The following is a 14972-nucleotide window of genomic DNA, read 5'->3' as shown; positions in this document are numbered from 1 at the left end:
TCACAATTGGTATAAAAATGGTGATCTATTGGGATGCCTGGCTGACTCAGTCAGTTAAGTGTCTATCTTTGGCTTAGTCATGATCCCAGGGTCCTGGGATTGAGTCCCACATCAGGCTCCTTGCTGAGTGGGGAGCCTGCTTCTGCCTCTGCCTGCTGCTCCCCTTGCTTGTGCTCTCTCTCTCTGACAAATAAATAAAATCTTAGAAAAAATGGTGATCTATTGGTCACAACTGTTACTTTGTAGTCCTTTAAGCTTGGTAATTAAAAAAAGAAAAAAGAAAACTTGACCAACTTCCCTCATTTCACTCATGAAAACAACAACAACCAAAGAATGGAAATATTCTATTTATGAGTCTATTTATATTTGATCCAAATTGAACCAGGAAAGGTAGAGAGGGAATGAAGAAGGGAGAAAGGACGATCAGAATTAGCAGCTATTGAATACTTGTTGTAGGCTGGGAAGGTGCGGGAGATATGATATATATCATCTCAGGAACTCTGGATAAGAACTTGGTGGGTGGTGCATTAGTCACACCTTCCAGGTGGAGAGGTAGGCTCGGAGAGGTTAGCCACTTGCCCAAGGTCATACAGGTAGTATATCATGGAAGAGTGATCATACTGGGGAATTTGTTTTCAGGTTTTTTATTTTTTTTAGTTTTTAAAGATTTTTATTTATTTGACAGAGAGAGAGAGACAGCCAGCGAGAGAGGGAACACAAGCAGGGGGAGTGGGAGAGGAAGAAGCAGGCTCCCAGTGGAGGAGCCTGATGAGGGACTCGATCCCATAACACTGGGACCACGCCCTAAGCCGAAGGCGGCCGCTTAGCGACTGAGCCAATCAGGTGCCCCTGTTTTCAGGTTTTTTAGATTGTGTCTCTCTAGGATTTTGTTTATTTCATCTAAGTTATCTAATTTATTGTATACAGTTGTTCATAGTATTCCTTTCTAATCCTTTAAATTTACATAAGGTTGGTAGTAATGCTTTGTGTTTCATTTATGAGTCAAGTAATTCGAGTCTTCTTTTTCTTGATCAGTGTGGTTAAATGATTGTCAATTTTGTTATCTTTTCAAATAATCAACTTTTGGTTTTGTCAGTTTTCACTACTGTTTTTCTATTCTCTATTTATTTTCTCTATTTCTCTATATTCTCTATTTATTTATTTTATTTTGTTTCCAATCTTTATTATTTCCTTTCTTCTACTTACTTCAGGTTTAGTTTTCTTTTCTTTTTTTCAGTGTCCTTACGTAGAAGGTTGGGTTATTGATTTGAGATCTTTCTTTTTTTTTTTTAAAGGATAGACATTTATTATAATTTCCTTCCAGATACTGCTTTAGTAAACATTTTTTCCCAAGTACTGCTTTAATTGTATCCTATAAATTTTGCTATATTCTTTTTTGTTTTGTTTTCATCTCCTCAAAGTATTTTATAATTTTGCTTGCAATTTCTTCTTTGACCTATGGGTAACTTAGAAGGGTCTTACTTAATTTCCACATATTTGTGAATTTCTCAAAATTTTTTTCTGTTATTGAGTTCTAACTTCATCCCATTGTGGTTTGAGAATAGTCTTTGTATCCTTTCGATCTTTTAATTTTTATTGAGTTTTTTTTTTAATGACCTAACATACAGACCTAGCATCTGTACTTGTGAATGATCCATGTGTGCTTGAGAAGAATGTATATTGTGCTTTTATTGGGTAGAATGTTCTATTGTTGTTAGGTCTAGTTGATTTATAGTGTCATGAATTTTTCTATATATTTGTTGATCTTCTGCCTGGTTGTTGTATCCACTAATGAAAGTACGGTATTGAAGATTGAATTGTCTATTTCTCCCTTCAATCAGTCATTTTTTGCTTGTGTATTTTGGAGACGCTCTTGTTAGGTACACATATGTTTATAAATGCTTTATCTTACTGATGGAGAGATACATTTATTATTATAAAGTGATTCTCCTTATCTCTAGTACCATATTTTTGTTTTAAAGTCTATTTTGTCTGGTATTAGTATACTCATTCTAGCTCTCTTATGGTTGCTCTTTTCATGATACAACTTCCATTAAAATGAGCTGGAGTGTGAGGTGATAGAGTGGGTCATGGCTCAAATGCCACTGATTCTTGCTGTTCTTATCAAGATTGATTAGATTTTCTTGAATGAATTTTCCATTTGTTATATGCCATTAGGACAATTTACAGAGACTTTACATTATTTAAAAAATAAACTTCACCAGTTATGGTTTTGTTGGGGAGATGACCCATGGAGATCTTCACCTTACTATTGTAGGAGTTCTCCTCAAAATTGATTTTAATCTCATCTCCTTCTTCTCTCCACCCCCATCACGTACCTTTCCTTTCAGATCCAAGTGGAACTTAAAAGACCCGATGTGGGGAAAAATATGGAATCTCCTTTTTCATACCTCCTCCCATTTCTTTGTCTACATCTGGGAGAAAGGATTAAGGGAGTGCATGAATGTATATTTATCTTTTTAATGTAACTGGGTGGTTTTATTATTATCTTTTAATAAGTTCTTTCAATTTCCCCAACTGAAACAAATGGTCATTTTGTGCCCTCCATGTAACGGCATCCAATCCTTACTTTTTCATTAGGTGTGTTTGTGTGTGTGAATTTTGCAGAGGGGTCCATGCAACCTCCCTACTTCGTGTTTATCTGAAATAGGAGACTAATATCCCATGGGTTAGTGTTCTTTATTCTGTATTCCAAAAGGTCTCCAAATTGATCTCAGGAGACCCTGCACTCTATGCAGCAGCAAGGATGGGGATCTTTCCAGGACTGAGTAGAACACGAATGCCCCATTTCCAAGGGTCCACCTTACCTGAGTTCTCTCTTTTGCTGGGGCCTCCTTATTGGGTGTTTGATGGGATACCAAAGTTTTAAGCAGAACTTGGTTTTAATTTAGTACTTGAGTCTAGAAGATTTAAATGGTGCAGAATTAAATCAAGTCTAATTCTTAAAATCAGTAACAAAGAAAGGATGGATATGGTATCATAAAATAAGTGATAACTTCAGTATCAATTTAACAAAGATGAAAATTGTATTCCCATTATTGAAATGTTACTTAACCATTCAAGTGTAACTCTCAGATTCACTATACTGTATAAACTACTTTATCTTTCTTTACTTGGGGGAGGGTTGGCCTTTTTGTTCTATTCAAGCTTTCAACTGATTAGATGAGGACCACTCACATTAGGGAGGGCAATCTGCTTTACTCAATCTACTGATTTAAATGTTAATCTCCTCCAAAAAACACCCACACAGGGATACCCAGCATAATATTTGATCAAATAGCTAGGCACTTTGTGGCCTAGTCAAGTTGACACATGAAATTAACCATCATGCTCCCTCCCTCCCTTCTTCCCTTCTTGCCCCATCTTCATGGCTATAGTTACCTAGAGTTGAACTTCTGTTGCACTGAGCTGGGTGTAGAGTGAATGAGCAGGTTGTAGCTCAAATGCCATGGATTCTTGCTGCTCTTATCAAGATTTATTAAATCAATCTTTCTTTTCTTTCTTTCTTTCTTTCTTTCTTTCTTTCTTTCTTTCTTTCTTTCAAGATTTATATATTTATTTGAGAGAAAGAGAGAGCCAAGGGAAAGGAAGAGGGAGAGGGAGAGAGAGAATGCCAAGCAGACTCCCCACTGAGTGCAGAGCACAATGCAGGGCTCAATGGGGCTCGATCTCACAACCCTGAGATCATGACCTGAGCTGAAATCAAGAGCTGGACACTTAACCAACTGAGCCACCAAAAATTAAATTTTTCTTGAATAAATTTTCCCAATTTACTATAAGCCATTAGGAAAATTTTAAATCCTTTGGATAAAATGGAATTCATTCTCCCTCCCTCTTTCCTTCACTTCCTCCCTTCTTGCCAGAATTCCTTCTTTTCACATTGACTTCCTTTCTTTTCTTTCTTCCTTCTTTTCTTTTTTCTTCCAACATGGGATTATTAGGGCCTCTAGCCCTATCATAGTCTATTAAGAGGAAAGTAATTTATACAACCATCCTTGTTTATCAAACTCTTTGGGGAAAAAACTTGTAAAGATTGGAGATCTAAGAACTCTGGATGTCGGAACTGAATGCCAGCTCTTGGATTCCCAGTGGGAAGTGTGGCCTGGGAAAGAGGTTTACAATGGTAAGGGTCAGCAAGATTTGTCTGTTTATAATGGAATGTTTACCTCAAAAGTCATCTGTATTCTGTGACTTAGAGGAGAATACTCTACTGGAAATTATGCATTTATTGGTTTCAGTGTTCCAGATTTGGTCCTGATTTCAAGATTTTAATTATTTTTAATTAATATACATGACTTACACTGTTGCCTTTTCTTTTTAATGAATTTAAATATTGGTCTACACCAGTAACCAAAAATCTCGTAATATAGTTATTGTCCTCTGCAAAAAGTGGGTTTTTGTTTTTGCTCATAACTTTATTGAATATTTTTATGCTTAGATGTAAATGAAATTTCATTTTAGAGATATTTACATTATATATCTTAAAGTAGTGTTTTGTTTAGATTTTCCTAAATTATTTGTGCTGCTACATCAGAAAATTGAATAATGATTTTGTAATTTTCTTTATTAAAAATAGCTGAAGCAGTTGTTTTGAAGCTAGTGGTATATGAACCATCTCTAATTCAACATGTTAATCATGGATGCTTGGGGGGAGTATTTTGGAATCACAGTATTAAGAATAATCATTATCTCCTCAAACAACAGGCATTTATTTTGTGTGTGTGCACGTGTGTTTTTGTTCAATTCAAAAAATGGAGATTAAATGTCCTTTGTGTCCAAGGACATGTACCAGAGACACAAAGGTCTTCCATCAATTTTCAGACTACTTGGAGAGTGGGGGACATCTAACTGAGATGGTAGAAAGTCTAAGAAAGTTCCTTCTGAGATTGGAATAAATACTACAGAGTTTTGGAGAAGAGAGTAGTGCAGTGTGTTTCAGGGTCCAGAAAATGCACAGGGGAGGTGATGCTGTAATTAGTAATATTTACACTTTTAGTTGGAATTAATTGCTTCTGCTTCCATATTCTCTGCATCTGTGTTATTGTAGTTTTTCATTCAGCTTTAGCATATTTCATTATTTGTATTTGCTTCTCTGACTGTTTTAAAGCTTCTTGAGGACAGGGACCCTGTCATAATCATATTTGCTCCAAGTACTTGCTATTCCTTTGTATCCTTTCATCGAATCCCCATGGTAGTGGCTAAGCAAATGTTTGTTTAATTCAATTTGGAGCTATTATGAGGAGAAAATTATGCAGAAGCTCAGAGCTCTAGTCCATATGAGTCAAAATACCTTTGAAAATAGGGTTTAAGATTAACAGATAAATCCTGTGAAGTAATTAACACTTTCCTCTGAAAAGCAGTCAGAGCCCAGATAGACGTGAGGTTAGAAGCTGTGAAAATATTTTTGAGAAGCAAGGGGGATATGGCAGGACACACTTGTTTACAGACACACAGGACAGAAAAGGTGAGCGGTGCTCGTTACAATTAAATGGTGCCTGGAGGTTTTAATTTGTACCTATGAGTACAGATGAGTTTTAGCTTTTGCTGAGGGTTAGCTATAGTGCCCACCGACCTTGCGACACTGTGGCATAAGATATGAAGAGATAAAGAAGACTTGGTTTCTGCCCTCAAGCAGCTTTTCAAAATGTGTTCTCAACAGAAACATATTATCAGCATTGTTTCTCTTGCTTCTGCCTTCCCTGTTTTTTGTACCTAGGGCTGTTGATTCTCCCCCCCCCCCTCCACTAGCTATTCCTGATTCTAAAGCTAATCTTGAGTGAGGCAGACATATAGCCTCATTTTCACTATTTAGGAGGACTTGAAAATGAGTCTCACCCTGGGACCTGGGATCCAGGACTCAGCCCAGCCATGGACGCTGGGCTCCATTGCTTCCTTGAATCTTCTCCTTAAGTTAGACCTGGGATGGCAACTGTTTTGTTGTCACATGGTTAGAGCTATATATTATTTGCTACTCTCTCTTTTACCTGGTCTGGCACCTTTGTTCCCTTAAGCTTCTGCCTTAGCCACAAGAGTGGCAGCCATGTATCTCTCTGCCCATTTCCTCTGGCTCTCTGGCCCCAAATACCAGCCTGTTTGGGTCTTTCCAGTCTCTTTCTCTGAGGGCTGGGCACCATCCTGGTACAACAGACTGCAGGCCCCAACTCTGTAGGGAATGGGAAAATCTCCCAGGACTGCCATTACTGTCTTCTTCCATTTCTGAGATTCTCTGCTCTACTCCTTTTGGAATTGGCCATTTCTATGTACTCCATCTGTAAGACCTGACCGCCCAGGAGCAATGGTTTCCTGCATTGTGCTGTGTTTGCTGTATCCCCTGGATTCTAAGTCTTAGACTCTCCAGCTGCCTTTCCCCGGGCCAGTCTTCGGAGCTGGACCAGGTTCTGTGCTATCCCCACCTCCATTGTTACTTTACCTGCTCTTTCTCCTCTTTCTTCCAGTTCCATGTTTCTGAGGACCCTTCATACTTCAAGGTCAAGTCCAGGTAGGTATTGCTAAATTAATCTTCTTGTATTAAATGATGCTTCTAATCTAGTTAGAATAATTTTCTTAGCAGATATGGATACATACACACACACACACATGCACACACTCACACACACAAACACATGCATTCATCCATAGTCCATTCTCTTTAAATATTAACTTTGTGTCCAAGTGTTGGTATTTCTTTTCATCCGTCCATCCATCCATCCATCCATCCATCCATCCATCCATCCATCCATTCATCCAACAGATATTTAGTAAGAAACTACTGAACTTAAGCCTTCTGGCTCAAATGATTATTGGTAAATTCAAGCGATATAGACACTCTGAAGATAAAACTCTGCTAGCTTTAGAATTTCTAAGATGACCACATGAATTCTTTAACTTTTGTGCTATATAATTATGAGTGATAAATTCTAGACCATGAATGTAACTTTAAGGCTAAATGTATTTTAATTTCAAGTAATAAAAATATGATCTCCACTCTATTATATGGGATTTTAAAGCTAACTGTTATATATCAGGTACTTTACATATTTTATGAGATAGGTGTTATCATCATCCACAATTTAAGATGTGAAAATAAAAAATGGAAGCTCAGAGAAAATTAAGTAACTTGCCCAAAGTCAATTGTCAGAAAGCAGTGGAGGGAGATTGTATCCTTAGGTATTTCTAGGTCTATAGTCCAGGTTCTTACCATATCGCCTCTCTAATATTTAATACAGAATCAAAACATTTGAATTTTTACAATCTGATGCTATTAGAATATCTTATTATATTTACTTTAAAATGGTTGCATTTTTATTCTTCCTGTTAAGTCTATCATAGAAACATTATCTGGTCACGTCCAACTCCCACCAAGCCCCCAGAATTTGTCTAGCATTTAAATAATCAGGATACAGCTAAAGAAAGGGGTTTGATGAGTAAGGGGAAAATGCATGGCTGCTTCCCTGCTGCTCAGGAACTTTACTTGTGGTCTAGTATCTCAGCCCTTCATTTAAATTTTAAAGCTCTGAAGTTCTACCAAATTCTAACAAAGTTTCCCATCTCATGGCAGGAAGAGGTGGTATGAAGGCATATAACTGCAAGAAATAACAGCTGCTGTTTTTTGGTGAGAGAAGGGATGGGAAAACTACAAAGGCAGGCAAAGGGACTAAGAAAACTAAGAAATTTAAAGACCCTTTATTGTGAGACACTAGACACACATGCCTTAAAAAGGTATTGTAGGATAATTGCCTCTTTACAATGATTGTGTAGGTTGCTGGGACGTAGGGACACACATGATGATGATTTTGGGAAACACGTAAAAGATTAAAATATATTCCAATTCTTTCTCTTGGAAGGCAAGAGAGTGTGTATGACATATGAGAGCATTGAAATCCAAAATGGCTTTAGGACTTCAAGGAATACACTTCATTTTCTGAAAAATTACACTCATTTGGAATATGCATCCCACTGCTACTTCTTACCCTCTCTGTGACCTTCGGAAAGTCATTCAGTTTCTCAGAGACTGTTCCCTCCTCCGTAAAATGAGGCTAATAATAACAACGATGGGTTAGTTGTGACGATTAAGTTAGATCAAGGGTGAACACAGCTTCCAACATATGGTAAGTACCTAAGAAAGAGTTTGCTATTGTTTCTTAGGTTCTGTCCCTTTGCATTTTGCATTTACTTGGATCCATGGATTTAGGTTTGCATTTTAGAGCTTAAGAACATTCGTCTGCAGAGATGTGTTTATTAGAGTTTGCTTGTAGTATCTTGAGATCCATCTTTGCCTGAGTTTCTCATTACTTTTTACAATTACATGAGACTCAATTATGTTTCTCTTCTCTTTTTTTTGTTGTCCAATCACTCCACAGGAACCACATGGCAGCCATGATCTGGTTTAAAGAACACTAGGCCAGCCTCTGGAGACCCAGATTTCATTTTGTCTCTGCCAGTTACTCACTGTGTGAACTCGGGTAAGCAGCTTAACTTCTCTGGGCTTTTTGAGTCTGAGTTTCTCACTGATGTTCCTATCACCTTCTTTTATAGCATTTTCTATTAGTCTTTGGAACTATTTAAACGCTTTCTTTGAATATATTTAAATATATGCATAGTGTAGTGTTGAAGTACGTTGGCTCTGGGGTCAGTTTGACCAGCTCCCGCACATGCTAGCTCCGGGAAGGTAGGCAAATTACCTAACTTGCCTGTACCTAGTTCTACTTATTTGAGAAATGGGGATAAGAAGGATCTACTTTGTACGGTTATTAGGAGGATTAAAAAATGACTAACACACCTGCAGCATTTGAAATCATGCCTAGCAGGGTATAAGCCCCATAAGGGATATGGAGATGAATACATTTTTAAAGAGCCTGCAATTTACTGGAGGAGATTAAGGCATATATCAAATAACAAGGAAGAGTATGATATATATTCAGTAGAGAAGAAATTGAAGAACCTGATGGAACATGGAGGAAGGAGCAATTAATTCCTACTGAAAGGACCAAGGAAGGTCTCATGCGTCAGGTCAATATTGTCCGGGCCAGGAGGACTGAGCTGGCTATCAACGGAAGGGTTTCTTAATAGAAAAAAAAATAGAGTCAGTGAAAAAAACCCAGAAAGTACCTGCTGTGTAGCTCTTTTTAGCTGCAGTGTTGATGCTGAGTGAGGGTGTGTACTGAGAGGTGAAGCTGGGAGAGTGACCTGGGATGAGATCAGTAAGGGGTTTAGTGCTTTGCTGAGGAGTATGGGGCTGACGCTACCGTTATTAGGAAGCACTGAAGGTGGTCGTTGAAGCGATATCATCCCATTTGTGAACTAGGAAAAAGTCTCAGATGGTTCTGTTAAGGAGAAAGTAGAGGAGAGGGAAATTGAAGTCAGGGAGAACATTTAACGGCTATTGGAATAGTCTAGTAAGAGATTATAAGGGTCTAAATTGAAGTGTTTGTTGGGATAAAGAGAAGGGCTAGAACTGAGAGCTGGGAAGGTAGGTGCTATCTTATAAACTCTCCTACCTGCCCATCATTTCTTTTTTCTCCCTGCTATGGTTCTTTCTGTCCACCCTCCCAGCTCCTGCGGCGTTCTCTGTGTGGTGATCTTCCTGTGCTCAGTGGCCCACGTGTTTCTAGTCATGGGAGGGTTAAATGGCAAGCCCTCAGTGAGCGAGGAAGCCAGGAGCTTGTGTTCCCACGTGTTTAAGGGAGAGGACGTTTGAGAAGCAGAAAACAATCACACAACAAATAGCTTTTGTTTATTGGGGGAGACGCTTCCAAGCAGTAATTATTCTGAAAGTCTTCCTTTACTGACAGGAACCCAACTATTGAAAGATGCTTTTAAACCTCTTCATTATATATGTGCAATAGATACTGTGTAGCAGGAATTGGGGGGGGGGCGTTTTGTAATGCAGCATCTGTGGTGTGGAGAGCACGGTCTTTCATCATTGCCGGGGTTTGTGTCATAGGAAATAGGAAAGGGACCGTCTGGATCAAAAGAAGTAACTATTGTAGACAGCACCTATGTATCGCAGGGCAGGTATTCTCTTCGCTTGAAAGAGTGCATTGTAAGCAATTGAAGGTCATGGGGATTCTCTTTAATTAGTTATACCTGGTTTGACAAAAGAAGGTGAAATTCATGAATCTGCAAAATACAAATCAGAAACCAATCCGTGAATACTGCAACAGAATAACAAAAGGAGATCAGAACCAGGTAGAAACAAAGTTAACAATTTTAGAGTGACAGTGATACCCTGGTGCAAAGAGACTGTTAATGAATCCCAGAACCACAGTGTAGCAGCTATTCCGCACTGACATATGTGAGTATGTACACCTGTGCATATCTATCTGTCTATCTATCCATCTGCATAGGTGTATATACATCATATAATACATAATATATGTAAATAAAAAATTCATTCAGCAAGTGTTAACTGACCACTTACTGTATGCCAGACACTCTCCTAGGTACTACGGATAAAACAGCCAACAGAAACAGATCACATCCTAAAGAACTTATATTTAGTAGGGGAGACAGACAATAAATACACATGAAGTCAGGTGGTGATAAGTACAAAGAATGAAAAAGAGAACTCATTAAATGCAGAATGAGTAGTCGAGGGAAGGCTGTGTTTCATATAATACGTCAGGAAGGGCCTCCTTAGTAAGGCGGAGATTTGAGGGAAGGCTTGCAGAGACGTGGGAAGGAAAAGTGGTCCAGCCAGAGGCGGCAGGAAGTGACGAGCTCTGAGTGAGAGGTCTTGGTGGTGTTGGGGAACAGCACTGAGGCAGGGTGCTGGGAGCAGACAGAGGGAGAAGGAAATGGTAGGTGGGGTGAGAGGAGTAGCTAGGTTTTTCAGGCCCTTTTAGAGCATAGTAAGGACTCTGGATTTTATTCTGAGTGAGATGGGAGGCTTCTAGAAGCATATTATAATGCTAATCACATAGGGTTAAATTTACTACTTCCATCTAGTACTTTCTGATCCCATTTCTGCATCTATACATTTCTATAATTAGGCATGTCCCCATCTAGCCCTCTTCTGTCCTGCTGGCCTCCTTCTCTCTATGTGCCTCAGCAAAGGCAGCTCTGGATTCCGTCCTGGAGTCTGCCACCGTATCCTTGGATAGTTTCAGTAAGTTACCCTTCTCATTTGGTTCTCTGTCAAAAAAAAATGGGAATACTTTCACCAAACTCATGTGATTAAAGATTTAACAAGAAAAAAGATATAAAAAATGTCCAAACTCATAATATTTTGGTATTCTTTGTCTTTACACAGTTACCACAGGGCTTAGCATGCAGTAGGCACACAATAAAGGCTGCGGCATTGAATTAGAAAGTTAAATGAGGGGACACATGAAGTGTTCTCTAAGTTTTGTTAGGGCTGTTTTATTCACTGAGCTCAAAAGATACTCTTTCTGGGGAGTATGACTCTCATTACCTAGAAAGTTGAGTTATTTTTGTTTTCATAATGCTTCTCTAATACTCTTATTAAAGAGCTTATTTCACTTCTTAGAGAGTGAAAATGGTTCATTATACTTAGATTTGTACTTTTCACGATGCTACAGATAATATATATTTAATTATCCCTTTTACAAAATTTTGCTAACAATTTTAGAACAATTTTAAAGCTTTGCAGAATGTTCTGTGTGATACTTGTGTGTGTGTGTGTATGTGTACTTTGAGTCTAGCTTCTGTAGATGTGTGCAAAAAAGGTCAGAAATTCTTTTTTTCCTATGTGCATGTCCCTTTGATGTACCTTTGCAACTCCCATGAAGCTGGTATCTGTTCTTTATGTCTTGAATCCGAACTTGGCCCCATGACTTGCTTTGCCAATAAAACATTAGCATATGTGACACAAGCAGAGCCTGGAAAGTTCCATGCACAGGACCCTCCCTTGCTGCTCTTGGGGGCCCTGTGGCCACTGGCTTGTCAACAAACTTAGGCTTACCTGCTGGCTGATGAGTCGCATCTGGCCAGTTGCCTCCTTTGACTCTGCCAGCAGCCAGCCGACTACCAGACATGCCAGTAATGCTCGTGTCAGCCCCCTGACACATGATCGAGCCTGACCAACAACAAACACATGGACCAGAATAAACCATCCCAGCTGAGCCGAGCCCAAATTGCTAGTCCACTGAACTGTAAGCAAATAAATATTTTAAGTGCTAAGTTTGGGGCAGGAAAATCGAACCAATACAGCTCTTATCCCTATTAATTGTTTATATTTTTGTGAAGTGTATTTTCTCTTTGTTTCTTTTTCCTCCAAACTCACTGTAGTAGAGACAGTTAGTCCCCCAACATCCATTTTCTCTTATTTGTTTTATTAATAGACCTTTCCCCTTCCCCCACCTACACACATTTGAGTTTTATCTGGGCTCACAGCTGTCCAGCCTGAGACTAATTTCCCTGCCTTTTCTTGCACCTAAGGTGTGGTCATGTGGCAATATTATGGGCAATGTGACACGAATGGACAAAACGTGTGCTAAGAAAGCTGCTTGCTGTCCACTCTTTCCCCCCTCTCATTTTTCCCTCCAGGCTGGGAAGTAGGGTAGCCTCAGACCAAGAGATGGAAGCCACAGGTTAAAGATGGCAGAGGTAACCCACTAGCTTGGGTCCTGGGATGTCTTTGCAGATCGTGCCTCCTTACCCATGCTGGACCACGGCCTACCACTGGTCTGCTATGTGAGAGAAAAAGAAACTATCTTCTTAAACATGCCACTATATTTTTGGGTCTCTTTGTTATAGCAACTTTTACCCTAACTCATACATAACAAATACTCAGCAGACACAAACTCATAAACACACGCTGTCTACCATTTAGAACTCAGGAGCTCAATTAATGTTAGATTCATGCAATAACAGTTACTGATTTCCTATTGTGTGTTAGGCACAGGGTTGCATAAATAATGGCTTTTTTTTTTTTTTTTTTTTTGCCAGGAGCTGACGAATGAGCAGGGATAGAAAAAAAATAACAAAGAAAGGAATTAAAGGTGACAAGTACTGTATGAGAGGACTCTGTCAGGGGCAGTATCCGGAGAAAATGAAAGGATTTGGACATCCTTTAAAAGTTTGCTGTGCTAGGATGAAACACACATCATGAAACGAAGCAGCCATTCAATGCACCTGTACAATTACTTTCACAGAATTTGGAGGCCTCCTCGCCTGTTTCTGGGTCACTGACCTTGAGCTGGGGCGGGGGTAGGGGGTGGCCTGGCTTACTGTTTTCTCACTTCAGACTTCCAACACTGTCTTTTCAAAGGGTTTGTGTGTTGGGTATAGGGGTGGCAGTAGGGATGGAGGTTAGGTTTAGAGGATTACTGACAATCCTGTAATAACTTTTGAAATAGCTTTTCAGATCAATTCCCATTCATTTCCCACTTTACAGAGAAAAGAGGACCAGGGAAGGATCAACAGTTATGAGAAAAACGAAGAGGGAAAAAACTCCACTAACCACACCTGGAAATGGGAAATATCTCTTTGTTCCTGTGTCCCATTGCCCACCCCCACCATATCCTGTGGCTTATTTGTGTTTTCCTTCTATCAGCCACAATGGCTTTTATTTTATATTAAGAATGCCCTGGGAAGAAGGCACTAAGTGAGAAATCACCGCAAAAGTTCAAGAAGAGAACATATATAATATCTTGGGTGTTAACTAAGAGATGCTAAGCATGAAAAAGAATCTTGTCAAATTAGGCTTCATGTCTACTTCATCTAATTGCACCAGACCTCCTGTCATGCTCGTTTGCAATAGTGTTATTTTTTATTTTGAGTCATAATGGCCTTACTTTTTATGAATGCCTTGCCCATATGTGCCCTATGGTTTCAGAATACCTTTCATTTTCAACTTGTAGGGGGTACACCTTTATACAAATCATTTATCCTCTGTAAGCCTCAGTGTTCTCATTTGTATAATGACTAGATAATCTATGAAATCTCCTTTGGTCCCAAAGTCGACAATTTGAGTTCCCTTATAAACATATTGATTAAAGTCTGGTGACAACTGTAGCTACAATGACAACAGAATGACGAAGCATATTAACATTAGTGTTAATGCAATAATCAGCTGTGTTTTATTCCATATGGCAATTTATTTCAATAATTAAGCCAAACTCCATCTGCTTTGGCATACACAATTTCTTTTCAAATGGTTTCCTGAACTACATCTTTGGAAATAATTTTATGTTTTTCAAATATTGCTCCCATCAATATATGACGACTGTGTGGAATCTTTCTGATTAAAAAAAAAAAAAATCATGGATGCCAAAGCCCATCTCATTTGACAAAGGGATTGTTTTGCTGCTTGACCTTATGGATATGTTGCGTGGTCTAATCAAGAGTCCCAGAAAAGGAAGACAAATCTCAGTGTCGGCAGAGAGAGAACGCACATGGGGTGCTAGTTTCTGGAAGAGGCAAAGCAAGCTGCAACGCTGTCAGCAGCAAATTTCTATTTTTCTGACCTGAGGATCCTGTTGGGACAGGATGGGCCTCAATCTGTGATGGAGACAAGAAATATGGCTCCTCCCATACATCCGGCAGGGGTGCCTTTCTTTGACTTGGGTTGAGGTGCATTGACAGAACAGCAATAGGGAACATTTGTCTTTATCTTTATAACGCTTGACAAGAGGCATGATTACTGCTGTAAGGGTATCAAAATAAAGAAAAAAATGGGCTGTCCTACAGCCCTGTTATTTATCACATTCAGAAACGCTAACCCAGACTAGCAGGAGAGAAATTCCTTGTCAAATTGCCTCTAAAAATCATTATTTTCCTCCCTGAGATAATATGTGAAGCATACCTCGCTCTCCAGGTTTGCAGTTGGGGACAGTCTTCCCCTGAGCCAGGCTGCCCCTCCACAGACTGGGATTGCCTCCGTGTGGCTCATTGCATGTGCCAGTCTGACAATAAACACACTGTTCCCTGCATGTGCAGGCAGTACAGAAAAATGCTGGCTGGCGACTTATTAGCAAATATTGAATGTA

At 39.2% G+C, this 14972-nt stretch overlaps 1 long non-coding RNA gene across 1 annotated transcript in view; it reads left to right on the top strand.

The window, feature by feature from the left end:
* Window positions 1–14972, top strand: part of LOC103660131 — a 98962-nt gene that overhangs the window by 57306 nt on the left and 26684 nt on the right. The window contains exons 2-3 of the long non-coding RNA XR_567711.1: window positions 6477–6520; window positions 8382–8483. This is a non-coding gene — a long non-coding RNA (uncharacterized LOC103660131). The remainder of the gene's footprint in view (window positions 1–6476; window positions 6521–8381; window positions 8484–14972) is intronic.

Source organism: Ursus maritimus, unplaced genomic scaffold (genome assembly GCF_017311325.1).
Source record: "Ursus maritimus isolate PB19 unplaced genomic scaffold, ASM1731132v1 scaffold_21, whole genome shotgun sequence".
NCBI classification, from domain to species: Eukaryota; Metazoa; Chordata; class Mammalia; order Carnivora; family Ursidae; genus Ursus; species Ursus maritimus.
The sequence above is the reverse complement of the archived record's forward strand: the minus strand, read 5'-3'. Positions and strand labels throughout refer to the sequence as shown.